The following is a 17,063-nucleotide window of genomic DNA, read 5'->3' as shown; positions in this document are numbered from 1 at the left end:
AGTCAGGAATAAGCTTAAAAAGTAGGAAGACTTGGTCAGAATGTTATGCTTAATACTGACATTATAGAGGAGTTGCAGGAGAAGGCAATGGCACCCCACTCCAGTACTCTTGCCTGGAAAATCCCATGGACGGAGGAGCCTGATGGGCTGCAGTCCACGGGGTCGCAAAGAGTCGGACACGACTGAGTGACTTCACTTTCACTTTTCACTTTCATGCATTGGAGAAGGAAATGGCAACCCACTCCAGTGTTCTTGCCTGGAGAATCCCAGAGATGACGGAGCATGGTGGGCTGCCGTTTATGGAGTCGCACAGAGTTGAACACGACTGAATCGACTTAGCAGCAGCAGCAGAGGAGTTACAGCATGGGTAATGACAAGATCTAGAGCAGCACTGTTTAATGGAACTTCCTGTGATGATGGGCATGTTCCATATCCACTGTCTAATATTCCATTTGTGGCTGTTGGTCATTGGAAATGAGCTGACTAAGGAAATGAAATTTAAATTTTATTTAAGTTTAATAAATTTAAAATTAAAAGCAGCACGAAGCTAGTAGCTACCATATAAGATAGTGCAATTCTAGATATTATGACCATGTTAGTGAGGGGCTAAGATGGAAAACAACCTTACTAGAAAAGAGGAAGCCCAAAACTTGTAAGCCCAAAACTTAGAAGCTAATCTATTTGAAAGGTCACATCAGTAAGTGGATATTGAAATCTCCAGAAATTACAGCAAGAATAGTACTAAAGTGATGGTGAACCACCAGCTACAATCTTCAAGGAAAGATGAGTATCTCAAGATGAAAGGATAAGTAAAGAGTAAAGACAGTGGTAGATCAGATGCCACATTAATCAAAACTGAGTGTTTTAGGGAGAAAGGAAGGAGTAAAGGTTAGAACCAGCAATGCAAGGAGGACCCCTACCTCTTACCTAGGTTTAACAGTATAATAATATGCTTTGAAACTTATATTTTCCCACTGCAAAGAGAAGTTTGTGGATTATCTTACCACTTACTTATGATGGCTTTTGTTGATTAAAAGTTTTTCTTCTTAAATTTGAAAAGCTATTCACCATTTTTATTATTCCCATTTTTATATCTTAATTAAGAAATTCTTTCCCAAGGTCATAAATATATCATTTTATGTTTTCTTTTAAAAGTCATGTTTACTTTCCATATTTAAAATTTTAATTCCTCTTAAGTTTATTTTTTTATGTATGATATGCAATAGAAAACAAATTTTATTTATTTCTTTATTTGGCCCACTACTTGGCTTGTGGGATCTCAGTTGTCTGACTAGGAATTGAACCTGGGCTGGGACCAAATTCTAACTTCAAGAGTCCAGTTTGGTGGCCTTTGCTACCCAAAAGCTGACTCCCCAGCCCCCACACCTGAGAATCAGTGGACAAGAGCTTATATAGGCTGAGGGAGGGGGCTACATGCAGAAACAGCACAGGTGGCTCTGATAGTCATCTTGAAATTGGTCGTCAGTAATCTGACCAGCATCACCTTGATTGTTTTAGGTACAGTTAATCTTCAGTTCCAGAGTCAGTTTGTTCCCATTTCTTTGAGGCCAATCCTTGGAATTGTGGAAGCTTATGCCATGGCTAACCCCACTCCAGTACTCTTGCCTGGAAAACCCCATGGACGGAGGAGCCTGGTAGGCTGCAGTCCATGGGGTCGCTGAGCCAGACACGACTGAGTGACTTCACTTTCACTTTTCACTTTCATGCACTGGAGAAGGAAATGGCAACCCACTCCATTGTTCTTGCCTGGAGAATCCCAGGGACATGGGAGCCTGGTGGGCTGCCGTCTATGGGGTCGCACAGAGTCGGACATGACTGAAGTGACTTAGCAGCAGCAGCAGCAGCATGCCATGGCTAAAGCCTGGTCATCATGTAGTTAACTTCTACACCTGGTGGGGGTTTCAATATCTGTAAGACAGCTTACAAGATGTGGCTCAGAATATTATCTATAGCCCTTGAGAAGGAACTAAAGGTCCTTCAGTTCAGTTCAGTTCAGTCACTCAGTCGTGTCCGACTCTTTGCGACCCCATGAATCGCAGCATGCCAGGCCTCCCTGTCCATCACCAACTCCCGGAGTTCACTCAGATTCACGTCCACCGAATCAGTGGTGCCATCCAGCCATCTCATCCTCTGTCGTCCCCTTCTCCTCTTGCCCCCAATCCCTCCCAGCATCAGAGTCTTTTCCAATGGGTCAACTCTTCGCATGAGGTGGCCAAAGTATTGGAGTTTCAGCTTTAGCATCAGTCCTTCCAATGAACACCCAGGACTGAGCTCCTTTAGAATGGACTGGTTGGATCTCCTTGCAGTCCAAGGGACTCTCAAGAGTCTTCTCCAACACCACGGTTCAAAAGCATCAATTCTTTGGCGCTCAGCTTTCTTCACAGTCCAACTCTCATATCCATACTGGACCACTGGAAAAACCATAGCCTTGACTAGACGAACCTTTGTTGGCAAAGTAATGTCTCTGCTTTTGAATATGCTATCTAGGTTGGTCATAACTTTCCTTCCATGGAGTAAGCGTCTTTTAATTTCATGGCTGCAGTCCCCATCTGCAGTGATTTTGGAGCCCAGAAAAATAAAGTCTGACACTGTTCCCACTGTTTCCCCATCTATTTCCCATGAAATGATGGGACCAGATGCCATGATCTTAGTTTTCTGAATGGTGAATTTTAAGCCAACTTTTCACTCTCCTCTCACTTTCATCAAGAGGCTCTTTAGTTCTTCCTCACTTTCTGCCATAAGGGTGGTGTCATCTGCATATCTGAGGTTATTGATATCTCTCCCGGCAATCTTGATTCCATCTAGTACTTCTTCCAGTAGGTCACTATCATCCTGCCAACTTCCACCTAGATTGTTTCCGTAACCTCCTGACTCTTGGTTTTCTATCCCTGCCATATACTGCAGTCAGAATGACCTCTGTGCAACACAAAACCGCTCATGTTACTCCCTGCAGAAAATCTTCCAGTGACCATCTCATTCCCTTAAGGTGAAGTACAAACCATTATATCAGCGTACTTCTGCAGTTTTCATCTCTCACCATTCATCCTCCTCAGCCTCATCTCTACTCTCCACCCTAAGACCCTAAGGCATTTAGTTCCCTGAATGCGTCATAATCTACTTCATTTTCAGGCACATGCTGTTCCTTGCCTCTGCTCTACTATATCTCTCATATCTCCCACTACACTATATCTCCCAATCTACTTCCATAACCAACCTTGTCTATACTGCAGGATTTGCTACCATGTCACATCTTCCAATAAGCCTTTTGTGATCTTCCTTGAGCCCAGATTAGGGGCTTCCCTCCATTGTAATTTCCTTGTTTTAGTACTAATCATGCAGAATTGTAGTCTCTTATTTACCTTCCTATTGATCACTCTTTTATATTATAAGCCATTTGAGGGAATTTTGTGTTCTTCTGAATCCCTAACACCTAAAATCCCTAACACCTTAAGTACATTACTACATATATTTTTAAAATTCATCAGCTGCATGGTAGATAGTGGATATGGATACTGTACTAGGGTATGCAAATACAAAAGAAAACAGGAAAGACAAGTTACTCCCCTCACATAACTTATACTCTAGTGAGAGAAATAGACAGTGAACCAAACAAATAAACAAAAATACTGCTGCTTGTGTTAGGAAGAAAATAAACAGTTGACAGCAGTGAGGAAGAATAGGCCAAGAAATTCTGCTTTGAGGAATTGACATTGAAGCTAAGAACTAAAGAATGAGAAGGAGCCAAGCATGTGAAAACTGAAAGAAGGACATTGTAAGCAGAAAGAAGAGCAAATGCAAAATTCCTGAAATGGAGAAAAGCTTGTTGTGTTGCAGGAACTCTGGCTGCAGAGGACACTTGGACTGGAGAGTTCTGACTGGTGGGATAAGGTACATGGTATGGAGTTGGAGGCCTTAGGGAGGTGGCCAGATCATGCAGGGTCTTTTTGGCCATAGCCAGGCACTTGGATTTGTTCCAACAGGTTGGAAAATAATAGACAGGTTTTAAGAAGGAGAGAGGCATGCTCCAATTACATTTTAAGAGTTCACACTGGCTGTGTTGATAATGGAATGCAAGAAGATTACCAAGGAAGTTGAGGGACCGGTTAGAAAGCCACTGCAGTAATCCAGGAGAGGGAGAATAGTGCCTTACACTAGGATAGTCACAAGGGAAGATGGGGACAAGTGAATGACTTCAAGATAAACTTTGGAGGTAGAACCATTTGGACTTGTTGATGGATTAGTGAGTATGAAGGATAGGGGAAAAGGAGGAGATTAGGATGACTCCTGGTTATTTGAGTCTAGTGACTGAGTGAATATTTATATTTATATATATATATTTATAGAAATAGGGAAAATGGGGAAGAATGGTTTAGGGAGAACACAGGGAAGTCAAACATTCTATTTTGATTATTTTAAGTTTGAAATGCTTATGAGGCAATAAAGTAGAGCTGTCAAATTAGCATCTTGAATATATTCATCTGGGGCTTAGACAAAAGGTTTGAATGCATGCTCAGTCACTAAGTCGTGTCTGACTCTTTGCAACCCCATGGACTGTAGCCCACTAGGCTCCTCCATCCATGGGATTTTCCAGGCAAGAATACTGGAGTGGGTTGCCATTTCCTTCTCCAGGGGATCTTCCTGATCTAGGGATTGAACCTGTGTCTCTTAGGTCTCCATCACTGGCAGGCGGATTCTTTTCTACTGAGCCATCTGAGATGAAAGGTTTAGTTTTGACATATTAATGTTGGTTTCATCATGAAGCCTTAGGAAATGGACAAGCCCTCTAAAGACTAAAGTCTAGGTGGTGAAGAAGGTGTTATTTAGAAACCAAGACCTAGAATTCCCTGGAAATCCAGTGGTTAGGACTCAGTTGTCTCACCGCCAGGGCCCAGGTTCAATCCCTGGTTGGGCAACTAAGATCCCATAAGCAGCACAGCTGAAAAATAGAAACTACGCACTAGATCAGTTATTAAGAGTGTCTTTTCTAGGGTTTTTTACTGGACTGAGCTAGGAATATGCATATATTCACACATACATTTACATCTGTGTTTATTTCTGTATCTGTATGCTTGCGTGCTTAGTCGCTTTAGTCGTCTTTGACTCTCTGCGACCCTATGGACCATGGCCTTCCAGGCTCCTCTGTCCATGGGATTCTCCAGGCAAGAACACTGGAGTGGGTTGCCATTTCCTTCTCCAATTTCTGTATCTACCTGTATTGAAAACCATGAATTCATACTGACATGTTCCATTTCCATCCATACTACAGAGTTCATTCTAGCTTTCCTCCTTCCGTATTTATACCGGAAGGTATAAATTTTCTCACACAGTGAAAAACATTACTGTCATCATCCTCAATATTCTACTAATCGGCTTGGTCACTGTGTGTAGCCAATTTCCTGACACCTTTAGGCTGCCACCTTGCCAGAACACTCTTCTAGCGTAGGCCTGGCCCTCACATGGCTCTCCTGGTCAGGAAGAAAGGGAAGTTCATTTCCTTTATTGAGGTTCTGCATGTGTTTTATTATGTATATTCTTTGGTATTTCATTCGCTTTATGGATATTTTTAAAAGGCACTTTTAAAAAATTGCGTTTTCTGTTTATTGCTTATATTTGAAAAGGCTATGATATAGAGTTCCATTTTTTTATATTTGCCAATCTGAGGTAAGAATGTTTTTATTTCATAACTTTTATTGGTTACTCCCACTCCAGTGTTCTTGCCTGGAGAATCCCAGGGACGGGGGAGCCTGGTGGGCTGCCGTCTATGGGGTCACACAGAGTCGGACATGACTGAAGCAACTTAGCAGCAGCAGCAGCAGTAACAGTGAACATTTTTCAGATACTTATTAGTCATCTTAATTTATATTTCTGTGACTTGTATGCATCTTTTGTTTTTTTCTCTGAGAATTTTAATGTTTTTTTAAAAAGCAACTTTCTTGAGTTCTTTATAGATTCAGAATAAGAGCCTGTTTACTGCAAGATCTTTCCAGTTAATTGATTGGTTTAAATTTTCTTTTTTTCACATTTACAGAATTGAAAATTTTCATATGGCCTAATATTTTTATCTTTTGTTAGTTATTTTTAACTTCCAGGGATCAGATATTCACCTACACTTTATTTTTGTTAAAGATTTTCAGAAACTTTACATTTTAAGAAATGTTACACATTTTTGTTACACATTTTTAGAAATATGTTAAACATTTCCAAGTTCCATTTGGAACTTACTTATATTTTTATGTAATCTGTAGAAAATTCTAATATTAACAGTATTAATCCTTTCCTCATCACAGTTGTCACCAATATTTTCCCCAGCATTTTATTTGCCATTTAAATCTTATTTTGATTTTTAACATGTAGAATTTTTCGTTTTTTGTAGTTAAATTTACTAATCTTTTTACTCTTCCTCTTTTTTCTAAGCTTAGAAAGAGACCTCCCCTATTTACTAAATATAAATTTATATTTTCTTTTTTCTCTACCTCTCCTTCCTTCTTCTTCTCCCTCTCCTCCTCTTTTCTTCTCCTTTTTTTTTTTTTTTTTTTAGGGTTTGCCTCAAGGCAAGCTTTAAGTAAAACAAGTCACTAAACAAGCCCCAATCACTTTGGTCTCTTGGGGTTCTTGTAGACAGCACCCCCCAAAAAACTTGTAGGATTGGAATGGATTTCTCTATAACACAGCTCCCTCCCTTCTCCTCCTACATGAAAAACAGCTCAGTGTCAAGCTTTCCAATAAATGTACGTACATCTGACAATCCATAACTGCTGAAGTAAAAAGTGGCCTTTAGATATTCTGTATATAAATTTAGCCATTTATACAGAGAGAATGAAAAAAAAATATGGCCTGATTCTGATCAGATGCTGCTTGTTTCTCCTTACACCATGGGTTTCTGTTCTATGTCATTTCCTTTGAAGTCAGTGGGAGCTCTGTGCAGGACGGCAACTCGAACACCGGCCTCTATACATGAAGGTGAGAACTGCCATTACGATAAACTACTCGGCAATGTGGTGGAGGGAACATTGGTTTAACACACTTGGTGGCTACCCTGCAGATCCCACTGTCTGTGAGAGCTTTGTTCCACCGGAGCAAACAAGAACGTTTTGAATCTTGACATACAAGGGCTCATTCAGCAGAGCATCCCCTGTTATGAGAGGAGGCACAGTGCTGGGCAGACATTGCAGTTTTTAGCCAGTACACTGAGGGCATTTCTCTCAGATTCTCTCCATCTGTAAAGAGACTGTTTTCAAGACCCCAAAATGGTTTTCTATAGATTGGAGAGATGTATAAATATTTTCACATGTTTGTATTCACAAATAATGGGGGGCAAACCACAGTCATATGAAAGTAGCCAGACTTTTTCAATATGGAAAGAAAAAAATTCTTTGCAGATTTTAGCTGAGTGTGTTATTTGGTGAAAAGCAGAATTCTCCTGCAATGCAGGAGACTCCAGAGACACGGTTCAATCCCTGGGTCTGGAAGATCCCCTGGAGGAGGAAATGGTAACCCACTCTAGTGTTCTTGTGGGAAATCCCAAGGGCAGAGAAGCCTGGCAGGCTACAGTCCATGGGGTCAGAGAGAGTCGGACAAGACTGAGCACACACATATGTAAGTATCATTAGTGCCAAGATTGAAGAAACTTGTTGTAGAGCTTGAAATAGGAACAATGAGAGAAACTTTGACATGGAGAAGGTATTGGAAATGAAGAACCAAGTACATTTGCTTTCTGTCTCAGGAGCATTATTCTGGTCATTAACCCACAGAAACTTTCTGCCTTTCACAATGAGTTATGTTATCATTTTTAGGACTCCAAATCAAATAATGGTTTCAGGTTGTTATTCAACAAACATTGAAATGAATAAAGGTCAAAGAGCAAATTGCCTAAATTGATGGGGGAATTTTCCTACCATCCCATGCCTTGACTTTGAAAAGTGATGCCCCCTTACTGATTCCTTCATCATATGCTTCTGCTTCTGTCTCCAGGCCCTTGATTAAGCTGTTGCATCCACCGGTTTCAAGGCCCTTGACTTCTAAGGACCCCTCTCAGAGCAGAATACCAGCATTTTGTATTTGTAATTTCTCCAAGTGGATAGCATTGGAGTGGAGGAGCTATTTTTTACTTAGAGTTTCGGATTCGTTTTCATAAAACTTGTATCTACTTCTGTATATAGAATACCCTTTCTTTCCACAGGTGATTAGCATGTAGACAGTATTTAAATCTTTGGGACTGGATGAGATCATCAAGGGAAGAGATGGAAATGGAGGAGAAGAGAAAGGACTGAGTTCTGGAGCACTCCAAATCTAAGAAACTGTGAGAAGAGAAAATATATCTGGGAGTTTATCCTGAAATAATACACATGGAGCAGCATCGTTCTTTGAAATAAGAGTTATGTTGTAATATGATAGTTATAAACGATTCTAGTTTGTGAACATGCCTTTTTTGAATAGGCAGTCCTCAACCAAAGCTTCCTGACTATTACTCCTGCTCACAATTCATCCTTCTTCCAATCTATTCAACATACTGCTTAGATTAACCTTGGATTAACTTTAGTTATTTGTACCTGGATGAAAATGAAAAATTGGGTAAGTATAATATATTATATTTATATGATGAAATATAGTGTAGTTACAATTTTTAATAAGAAAATATTTGCAGGATAATGTTAATGAATTAAGCATACTCTCAGTTTACACACACACATACACACACAAATATATATACCAGAAAAACTGCTGTTGGTTTATCCATGAAAAGTATACTGTGTTTCTGAATGGTGAGTTTCCAGGTGACTTTGATTTTTATGCTTTTCTGTGTTTTCCAAATTTCCTCTTGGCCACAAGGCATGGAGGATCTTCATTCCCCTAGAGGGATGGAATCCTTGGCCTCTTCAATGGAAGCGTGATTCTTAATCATTGGACTGCCAGGGAAGTTCTGGTTTGACTTTTTTTTTTAATTGAATATATTTGATGTGTGTAAGTTTAAGATGTACAGCATGTTACTTTGATCCATTTATATATTGTAATATGATTGCTGATGTAGTGGTGTTTATCACATTACCTAATTATATTGCAATGTTATTGTCTGTATTCATTATTCTGTGTGTTAGATCTCAGCGGCTCATTCACTACTCATTGCAAATTTGTACCTTTAAACACCACGACTCTTATCCATCCCCCAAACCCCCTACCCCCGCTGCCCTGGCTCCTGGTACACATGATTTCAGTCTGTTTTTTTTACAGGTTTAACTTTTTAAGATTCCATTTATAAGTGATACCGTACTTATCTCGCTTAGCATAATGTGCTCAAGGTTTGTCCGTGTTATTGCAAATAGAAGGATATACTCCTTTCTCTTGGCTGAATAATATCCTATTATGTATATGTACCTCATCTTTTTTTAACATATTCATCCATCAGTGGGCATTTGTGAAATGAAAAGTGAAGTATTAGTGGCTCAGTTGTGTCCAACTCTTTGTGACCCTGTGAACTGTAGCCCACCAGGCTCCTCTGTCCATGGCATTCTCCAGGCAAGAATATCGGAGTGGGTTACTATCTCCCTTCACCAGTTCACCAGGGGATCTTCCTGACCCAGGGACTGAACACAGGTCTCTTGCATTGCAGGCAGATTCTTTACTGTCTGAGCCACCAGGGAAGCCAATAGGTGTGACATCATTTTTAAAAAATCCATTCATACTTCTATGGGTATTTGGGTGGGTTTTCATGTCTTGGCTATTGTGAGTAATACTCTGATAAACATGGGAGTATATTTAACATGTTGGATTCCTGTTTTCATTTTCTGTAGGTCTATTCTTAGAAGTGGAATTGCAGCTTTGATTCTTTACTACCTACAAAGATAATATTCAAATGTCTTAATTTAGTAGTCAGACCCTTCAGACTACAGGCCCAAGCTCCTTATCCAGCATCTTTGTTTCAGTTAAAAGGATCTGCTCAAGGTCTCTGGATGTGCTCTGTATTTTCCTACCTCCATGTGTTTCTGAAAGCTGAAATCCTTTTTATTTCCTTCCTTACCCTATAATTTCTACAAGTCCTTTAAGATACTATTCAAGTTCCACCTCTTACTTGGTCCCAAGAACATTAATGATGGAAGAGGTTTTAGAGATTAGGGCTCTATTATTTATTCAGCATTTACCACAGGATGCTTGGCATTATCGTGTCTCTAATTTATCTCCCCAACTGGCATTTTGATTCTTAGAGTACAGATTCTGGGACTTAGAGTTCTTGGTATTCCCTGACATCCTTGTGTCTTGTTCACTATAAATGTGTAATAAATATTTGCAATAGGTTAGACCCAAGGTTATTTCAAATATATGCATACATATATACATTAATATGTATACAAATATATACATATACTGGAGAAGGAAATGGCAACCCACTCCAGTAGTCTTGCCTGGAGAATCCCATGGACAAAGGAGTCTGGCAGGCTACAGTCCATGGGGTCGCAAAGAGTCAGACACGACTGAGGGACTCACACACACACACACACACACACACACACACACACTTTAAAATTTGAAATAACTCTGAATCTTTTTACATCTATGTTTATAACCTCAGATATGCAGATGACACCACCCTTATGGCAGAAAGTGAAGAGGAACTAAAAAGCCTCCTGATGAAAGTGAAAGAGGAGAGTGAAAAAGTTGGCTTAAAGCTCAACATTCAGAAAACGAAGATCATGGCATCCGGTCCCATCACTTCATGGGAAATAGATGGGGAAACAGTGGAAACAGTGTCAGACTTTATTTTTTCTGGGCTCCAAAATCACTGCAGATGGTGATTGCAGCCATGAAATTAAAAGATGCTTACTCCTTGGAAGGAAAGTTATGACCAATCTAGATAGCATATTCAAAAGCAGAGACATTACATTGCCAACAAAGGTCCGTATAGTCAAAGCTATGGTTTTTCCAGTGGTCATGTATGGATGTGAGAGTTGGACTGTGAAGAAAGCTGTGTGCTGAAGAATTGATGCTTTTGAACTGTGGTGTTGGAGAAGACTCTTGAGAGTCCTTTGGACTGCAAAGAGATCCAGCCAGTCCATTCTGAAGGAGATCAGCCCTGGGATTTCTTTGGAGGGAATGATGCTGAAGCTGAAACTCCAGTACTTTGGCCACCTCATGCGAAGAGTTGACTCATTGGAAAAGACCCTGATGCTGGGAGGGATTGGGGGCAGGAGGAAAAGGGGACGACAGAGGATGAGATGGCTGGATGGCATCACTGATTCGATGGACGTGAATCTGAGTGAACTCCGGGAGCTGGTGACGGACAGGGAGGCCTGGCGTGCTGTGATTCATGGGGTCGAAAAGAGTAGGACTCCACTGATCGACTGAACTGAACTGAACTTGTATCTTCAAAATGCATTAAGCTTATTCCACAGTTAATTTACTCTAAGGGAAACGTTTTAAATACATGTAGTTATAAACCATTGCTGAAGCATTCTTTCTTCCCTCACAGAAGGTCATCCGTCTTCTCTTCAGGCAATGTTCTCCTCTGACCGCGTAGTGAAATACAATGTAGCTTTACTTTTCTTCTTTATTTCCTGATCCCAAATACAATCTCCACACATGCACTATCTTTGTAGGTGAAATACTTCCTGCTTCAGTGAAATCCAGCTCCCAAATGAATTTCTGTTGGTTTAGAGAGCAACTTGAGGATTCTGCATTTGGCATCATTCAGTTTCCTTGGCATCTCTCCACAGTCACCATTTAGAAAACTCCAGGTCGGCAGGATTTCAATCCATCATACACTCTGTGGAGATTAAAAAAGGATTGCATTACATTGGCTTGAAAATGTGATGGAAAATGAAATTTGCTTTACCAAGAAAGGAAGCTTTTGAAACTCAAATTGTTCTAATAGGACCTTTATACAGAGATAGTTCTTCGAGTAAAATGACATAGACGATGAAAGTTCTTTCTTATTTATATTGTCACTATATAAGTACCACAATATGATTATATTTATGGTCTTAATTATAAAGCAAGCTTGGATTAAGATCTTAAGAAAAGTCCTAAGCACTGAAGAGATTATAATGCATATGAAATAATATCCTATTATTTACTTTAAGATTAAAACCATCTTAAAGTTAAATAAGTGTGAGGAAGTCCCAACAAGGTGCAATTATTTTATATCTATGCATTTGTAAAAATAGCAAATTCTTTACGAAAAATTTTTCTGGGGTTCTGGTTTGCTGGTGCCTTAAGTACATACTTCATCTGCCTCTTGGATAATTCTGCTAATATAAATGTAAATGCATTTAAAAAGGTCTGGAAAGGAGCATGCCAAATCATTGACAGTGGTTACACCTGAGAAGTGGGCTGAGGAATGGGGAGCATTTTATTTTTCCATTTTATTCTATTTTTTCCCCTAATCACCTATAGTCATTTTATTTCATGCACAGTCGTTAAAAACTAACATGCCAGTAGAGTAAAATACCTCATCCTTTTTTTCTATCAAAATTTCATATTAAAGTGCTTATATTTGATACATGTGAATGTAATATAGAGGGCCGCTGAAATCATCCTTCAAATTGCATTGATTTTTCTTTCTCTTTCATCCAATAACATGGTTAGACAGCTACTCACTATTAGTTTTTTTCCCCTATGTTACTGCTAATAAGCATCACCACTAACATCCATTGAGCTCTTTCAGTCTGCCAGGCACTGGTACAGAGCTCTGCGTGTATTTTTTTTTTTTTTAATATTTTAAAATTTTATTTGGATTTGCTAAGTCTTATAATTTGGCTTTCCTGATGGCTCAGCAGGTAAAGAATCCTCCTGCACTGCAGGAGACACAGAAGACTTGGGTTTGGTCCCTGGGTTGGGAAGATCCCCTGGAAGAGGACATGGCAACCAACTCCAGTATTCTTGCCTGGAGAATCCCGTGGACAGACTGGTCTGGAGGACTACAATCCAAAGGGTTTCAAAGAGTTGGACAAGACTGAGCGACTAAGCACAGGGTCCTAATCATGGCACACAGGATCCTCATGGGAGCACTGGGCTTTCTAGTTATGGCCCGTGGACTTAGTTGTCTGGGGCATGTTCCCTGACCAGGGTTTGAACCTGTGTCTGCTGCATTGCAAGGCAAATTCTTAACCACTGGACTCCAGGGAAGTCGCTCCATGTATTAATTTGTTGAACTCTCACAGCAAACCCTGTGAAATGGGTATTATTGTCATTTTACAATTGAAGAAATAGAGGCTGGGGAGATTTAACTCAATGTTGTACAAGCAAGGCCACACAGCTAGCAAGTGATGGAACTGAGCTATGTCTCCGGCCTTCTGACTTCAGATTCCATATAGGAAAGAGGGAGGGAGTGGAACTAGTTTGTGGTTTAAAGTTTTTTCTTTATTTCATAGCTGGCATATACACTTTTGTCTAATTGGGAGGTGACTAAAGGCATCTGGGTCTGGTTGATGTGTTGGCTGAAAATTACTATGATTATGAGGATGATTATTATAGTATTTAGTAATTATGCAGTGCTTTATACTTCAAAGAGCTGTGCTTTATAATCATTTATTAGCTATGTCTCACATCTCTACAATATAAAGACGCACTTATCATGCATTTTTGTAGATGGAGAAACTGAGGCAGAGTAAGATGGGTTACATCCATCTTCATAAGGAAGTGTGAAAGTAGTATGCAACTTGCTGAAACTTGCTAAACAACTCATTTTGGACAATACCTTAATTTTTTACACCTTTTAAAGGAAAATGTAAGTTCCAAATTTTTTCTCCATTTTTAATTACAAATTAAATGTAAAATGCTGAAGACATATTTGAATGTTGATGAAGAATGTTGATGACCATTCCTCTATTTTTAAGCTTTTATTGCATTTGTGTCAATGTGACTTTTTTGCTCAAATTCAACCTTGCTATCTCCCATTTCTCTACACAAGCGTAATTTGACTACAGATACTGGTTTCCAGTGTCAATATTATATCGCTTCAAATTGCTTCCATTGTCTTTAAAAGATGCCTATTTTTCACCACATGCATAGGACTAATTTGCAATAAAAACAAACTGTGTAAGAATTATATTGGAATTAAAGGAAATCTTGGACATCTGCAGTTTGTACACTTCAAAACTGAAGATTATAAACGTGTCAGTATGACTTGGGATAAAAGGGGGAGAGAGATGAGAAGGATCTGTATGGGTTTAATATAGCACCCTATAAAAGGCCTGGAAGAGATACATGGACTCTTCAATAAATCTAGTAGTCTCTTTCAGTTGGGAGGCAGTCATGGCCATAGCACATGGGAAAGGCTCAATAAATGTTAATTTAGTGGTTAAGACCATGTCTCTGGAGACAGACTGCCTGGGTTCTAATCATGGCTCCATTACTTGCATGTTACCTGAACTAGCTGTGCTTTTGTTTCTTCATCCAGGAAAAAAAATCACAACCCATTAAGTTAGTTTATCACGAAGTTTATTCAAGTATTTGTTATTATTTGTCATTTCTGTTTCCAAGGCACTTGACAAATAACATCAGCTACAATGCCTGTAAAATGTTGGTGGTAATCGTATTTATAATCTGATGCCTGCGCTTGCTTGGCTAGTTTAGAAATGGTACAACATGGTACCCCACAATTTTCTACCCCAGAAAAACAATTTAAAATTACCTCAAAATACATATTATATAAGGCAGAATTCTATTTTTGTTTCTCTAAGATTCCCATATGATTCCACGCACCAGTGGCTCCAACCTCAGTGTGTGCCATGAAGATTTCATGTGTGAGTGAAGCCAACTCATTGTACTACTGAATAAAGAGCTGCTCATGAGCTAAAGGCATTGACACTTTGTGGGATGCATGCCCAGTTTGCCATAGTGTCTAAATTTTTAAGAGACGCCAGAAATTGGGATTGTTATTTTACATGACATTACTCAATTTAAGATTTTTGACTCAATTTGTTTCTTGGTACAGAACTCTGTGGGTCAAACAACACAGTTGAGGCCATTTGTCAAATCTCTGCCAAATATACTAGTACATAGATATGAGTACGCTGTGCTGTTATTCAAACCGGTTTTTAAAGCACTTGTGCCAAGACATGAATAAAAGGTAAAGAAGATGAAATATGACAAAGCCTTCATGAAACTCACAAGTCTAGTGGAGCGGTAGGCAATAATGTCACAGAACAGAGTGAAAAATGGCATAGCAGAGTGTGGAACCCAGGACTTAAGCCTGGTGATTTAAGTATTTGATCATGCCTACTTAAAACAAACAAAAACCACAAAGAACCCCATTATTTCAAAAGTTGGCAAACTGGTGGACACCCAAGTAGATGGCTCTTTTGTTTAACAAAACACCTTAATGGGTTTTTGGGGTGGGAGCTATGCATAGACGGGGCGACAGCCTTGCACAGTTCCAGGGGGACCATTCCTATTGTGCCCTGTGCAATTGGCACCCCCTTGAGCACCATTTAGGTTGTATTCTTTGTGAATGGTACCTCCTGGAATTGTGCAAGTTGGCAACTCTGTCAACAAAGATAGGCCTAGAGTCTGGTCTGAGAGGAGGATTGAGAGCTAAATCCTTCTACATAATAAAGTGGGAGGAATTTTAAGTCTTTGCCTAGGGGGTGGAGGCAGGAGGGTGGAGGGATGCTTGTAATGTGGAAAAGAAAAGGGTTTGGAGAAAAGATGTCTAAGATGAGGATGGGCCAGTAATGTGACCCATTCATAGGCTCAACCTGGAGCCTATGAACCTGAGATTTCTTGTAATTTTTAAGAGAGATACGTATACGCCTTTGTTATCCTCTTTAACCTCCAGTAGATACTGATAAATGAAGTCAATGCTTTTTCTGTGGCATCAGCTACAATCTTTGAACTTCTTATGTACGAATCGGGAGATAACCAGGAAAGAGTCAGTGCTCAGGCTCACATAGCAACACTTGGCTAAACATATTAGCACTATAATAACTTGTCTTTTTATTGCTTTTCTTCAAAAAAGTTCAGAGCACTTATGCTTTTATTTCCTCATTTGTTCTAACATTCCAGTGTGGGAGGGGCAGATTTATGATAACATTATTTAGAGATGGAGAAATTGAAATAGAGATTAAATCGCTTACTCAATGTTGCATAGTTGGGGTGGTGAAGCCCACAGTGGAATTTGGTTCCACAAGCTCCTGCCACGAAGTAGAGAGATCATGAGTTTTGGAATTAGAGGGATCTTTGTTTGAACAACGCTGATTTCTCCCCCTTAATAAGAATGTGGCCTTTAAGTCAATTACTTCATCTAAACCTCAGTTTTTCTCTTCTGTACAATTAAGGCCATAAAACCTCATAGTGGGGTAGTGAAGATCAATTTAGAAAATGCAGGTTAAGCCCTTGCACAGAGTAGTTTGCAAATGAGATTAGTTCCACCTCCAACCCAGTAGTATCTGGTTAAATTTCAGTACAAATTGACAGTAATCAAAAAAGAATCCTATTAATTTTTTTTCTAGCCTCCTCTCCTACTGAAAGCAAAACATAAATACATAAATCACTTAATTTACTGGGAAGAACTTTTGCTTCAGTAGAGTTATTTCTGTTGGGGATAATTAGAAAAAAAAGGTGCGGGTGGGGATTTGTGGAAGACAAGGTAGTAGAGTACAGAGGTTCTAAAGCTTGAGAATATATCAGAACCACTGAGAAGGCCTGTCAGAACACAGACGGCTGGGCCCCACACCAGTTACAAGGTCTGGAGTGAGGCCTAATAATTTGCATTTGTAACAAGTTCAAAGATGATGTTGATGATAGGAGTCCAGGGACTACACTTCAGAGAAGCACTAGCATGGTTAAGTGAAATTCTGGGGGTGAGGTCCAGCCCTCTGTGTTTTGACATGACCATTCGGAGATTTCTGACGCATTCACAAGACTGAGAACCTCTGGCATAGTGAAAAGCAGCTGAGGAGAAAGACTCACATTCAAATGCGGGCTGCACCATTTACTAGTTAGATGACCAGATTCAATGACAAACCTGTGGTGCCACTGCATCCTGCAGGGAGCCTGACAATGTCTGCGATTCAGGCTTCCTCTCGCTATCCCTCTAAGCCCTCGGTGGA

The sequence above is a fragment of the Bos indicus genome, chromosome 5 (genome assembly GCF_029378745.1).
Source record: "Bos indicus isolate NIAB-ARS_2022 breed Sahiwal x Tharparkar chromosome 5, NIAB-ARS_B.indTharparkar_mat_pri_1.0, whole genome shotgun sequence".
Classification (NCBI taxonomy): domain Eukaryota; kingdom Metazoa; phylum Chordata; class Mammalia; order Artiodactyla; family Bovidae; genus Bos; species Bos indicus.
Note: the sequence above shows the minus strand (reverse complement) of the source record.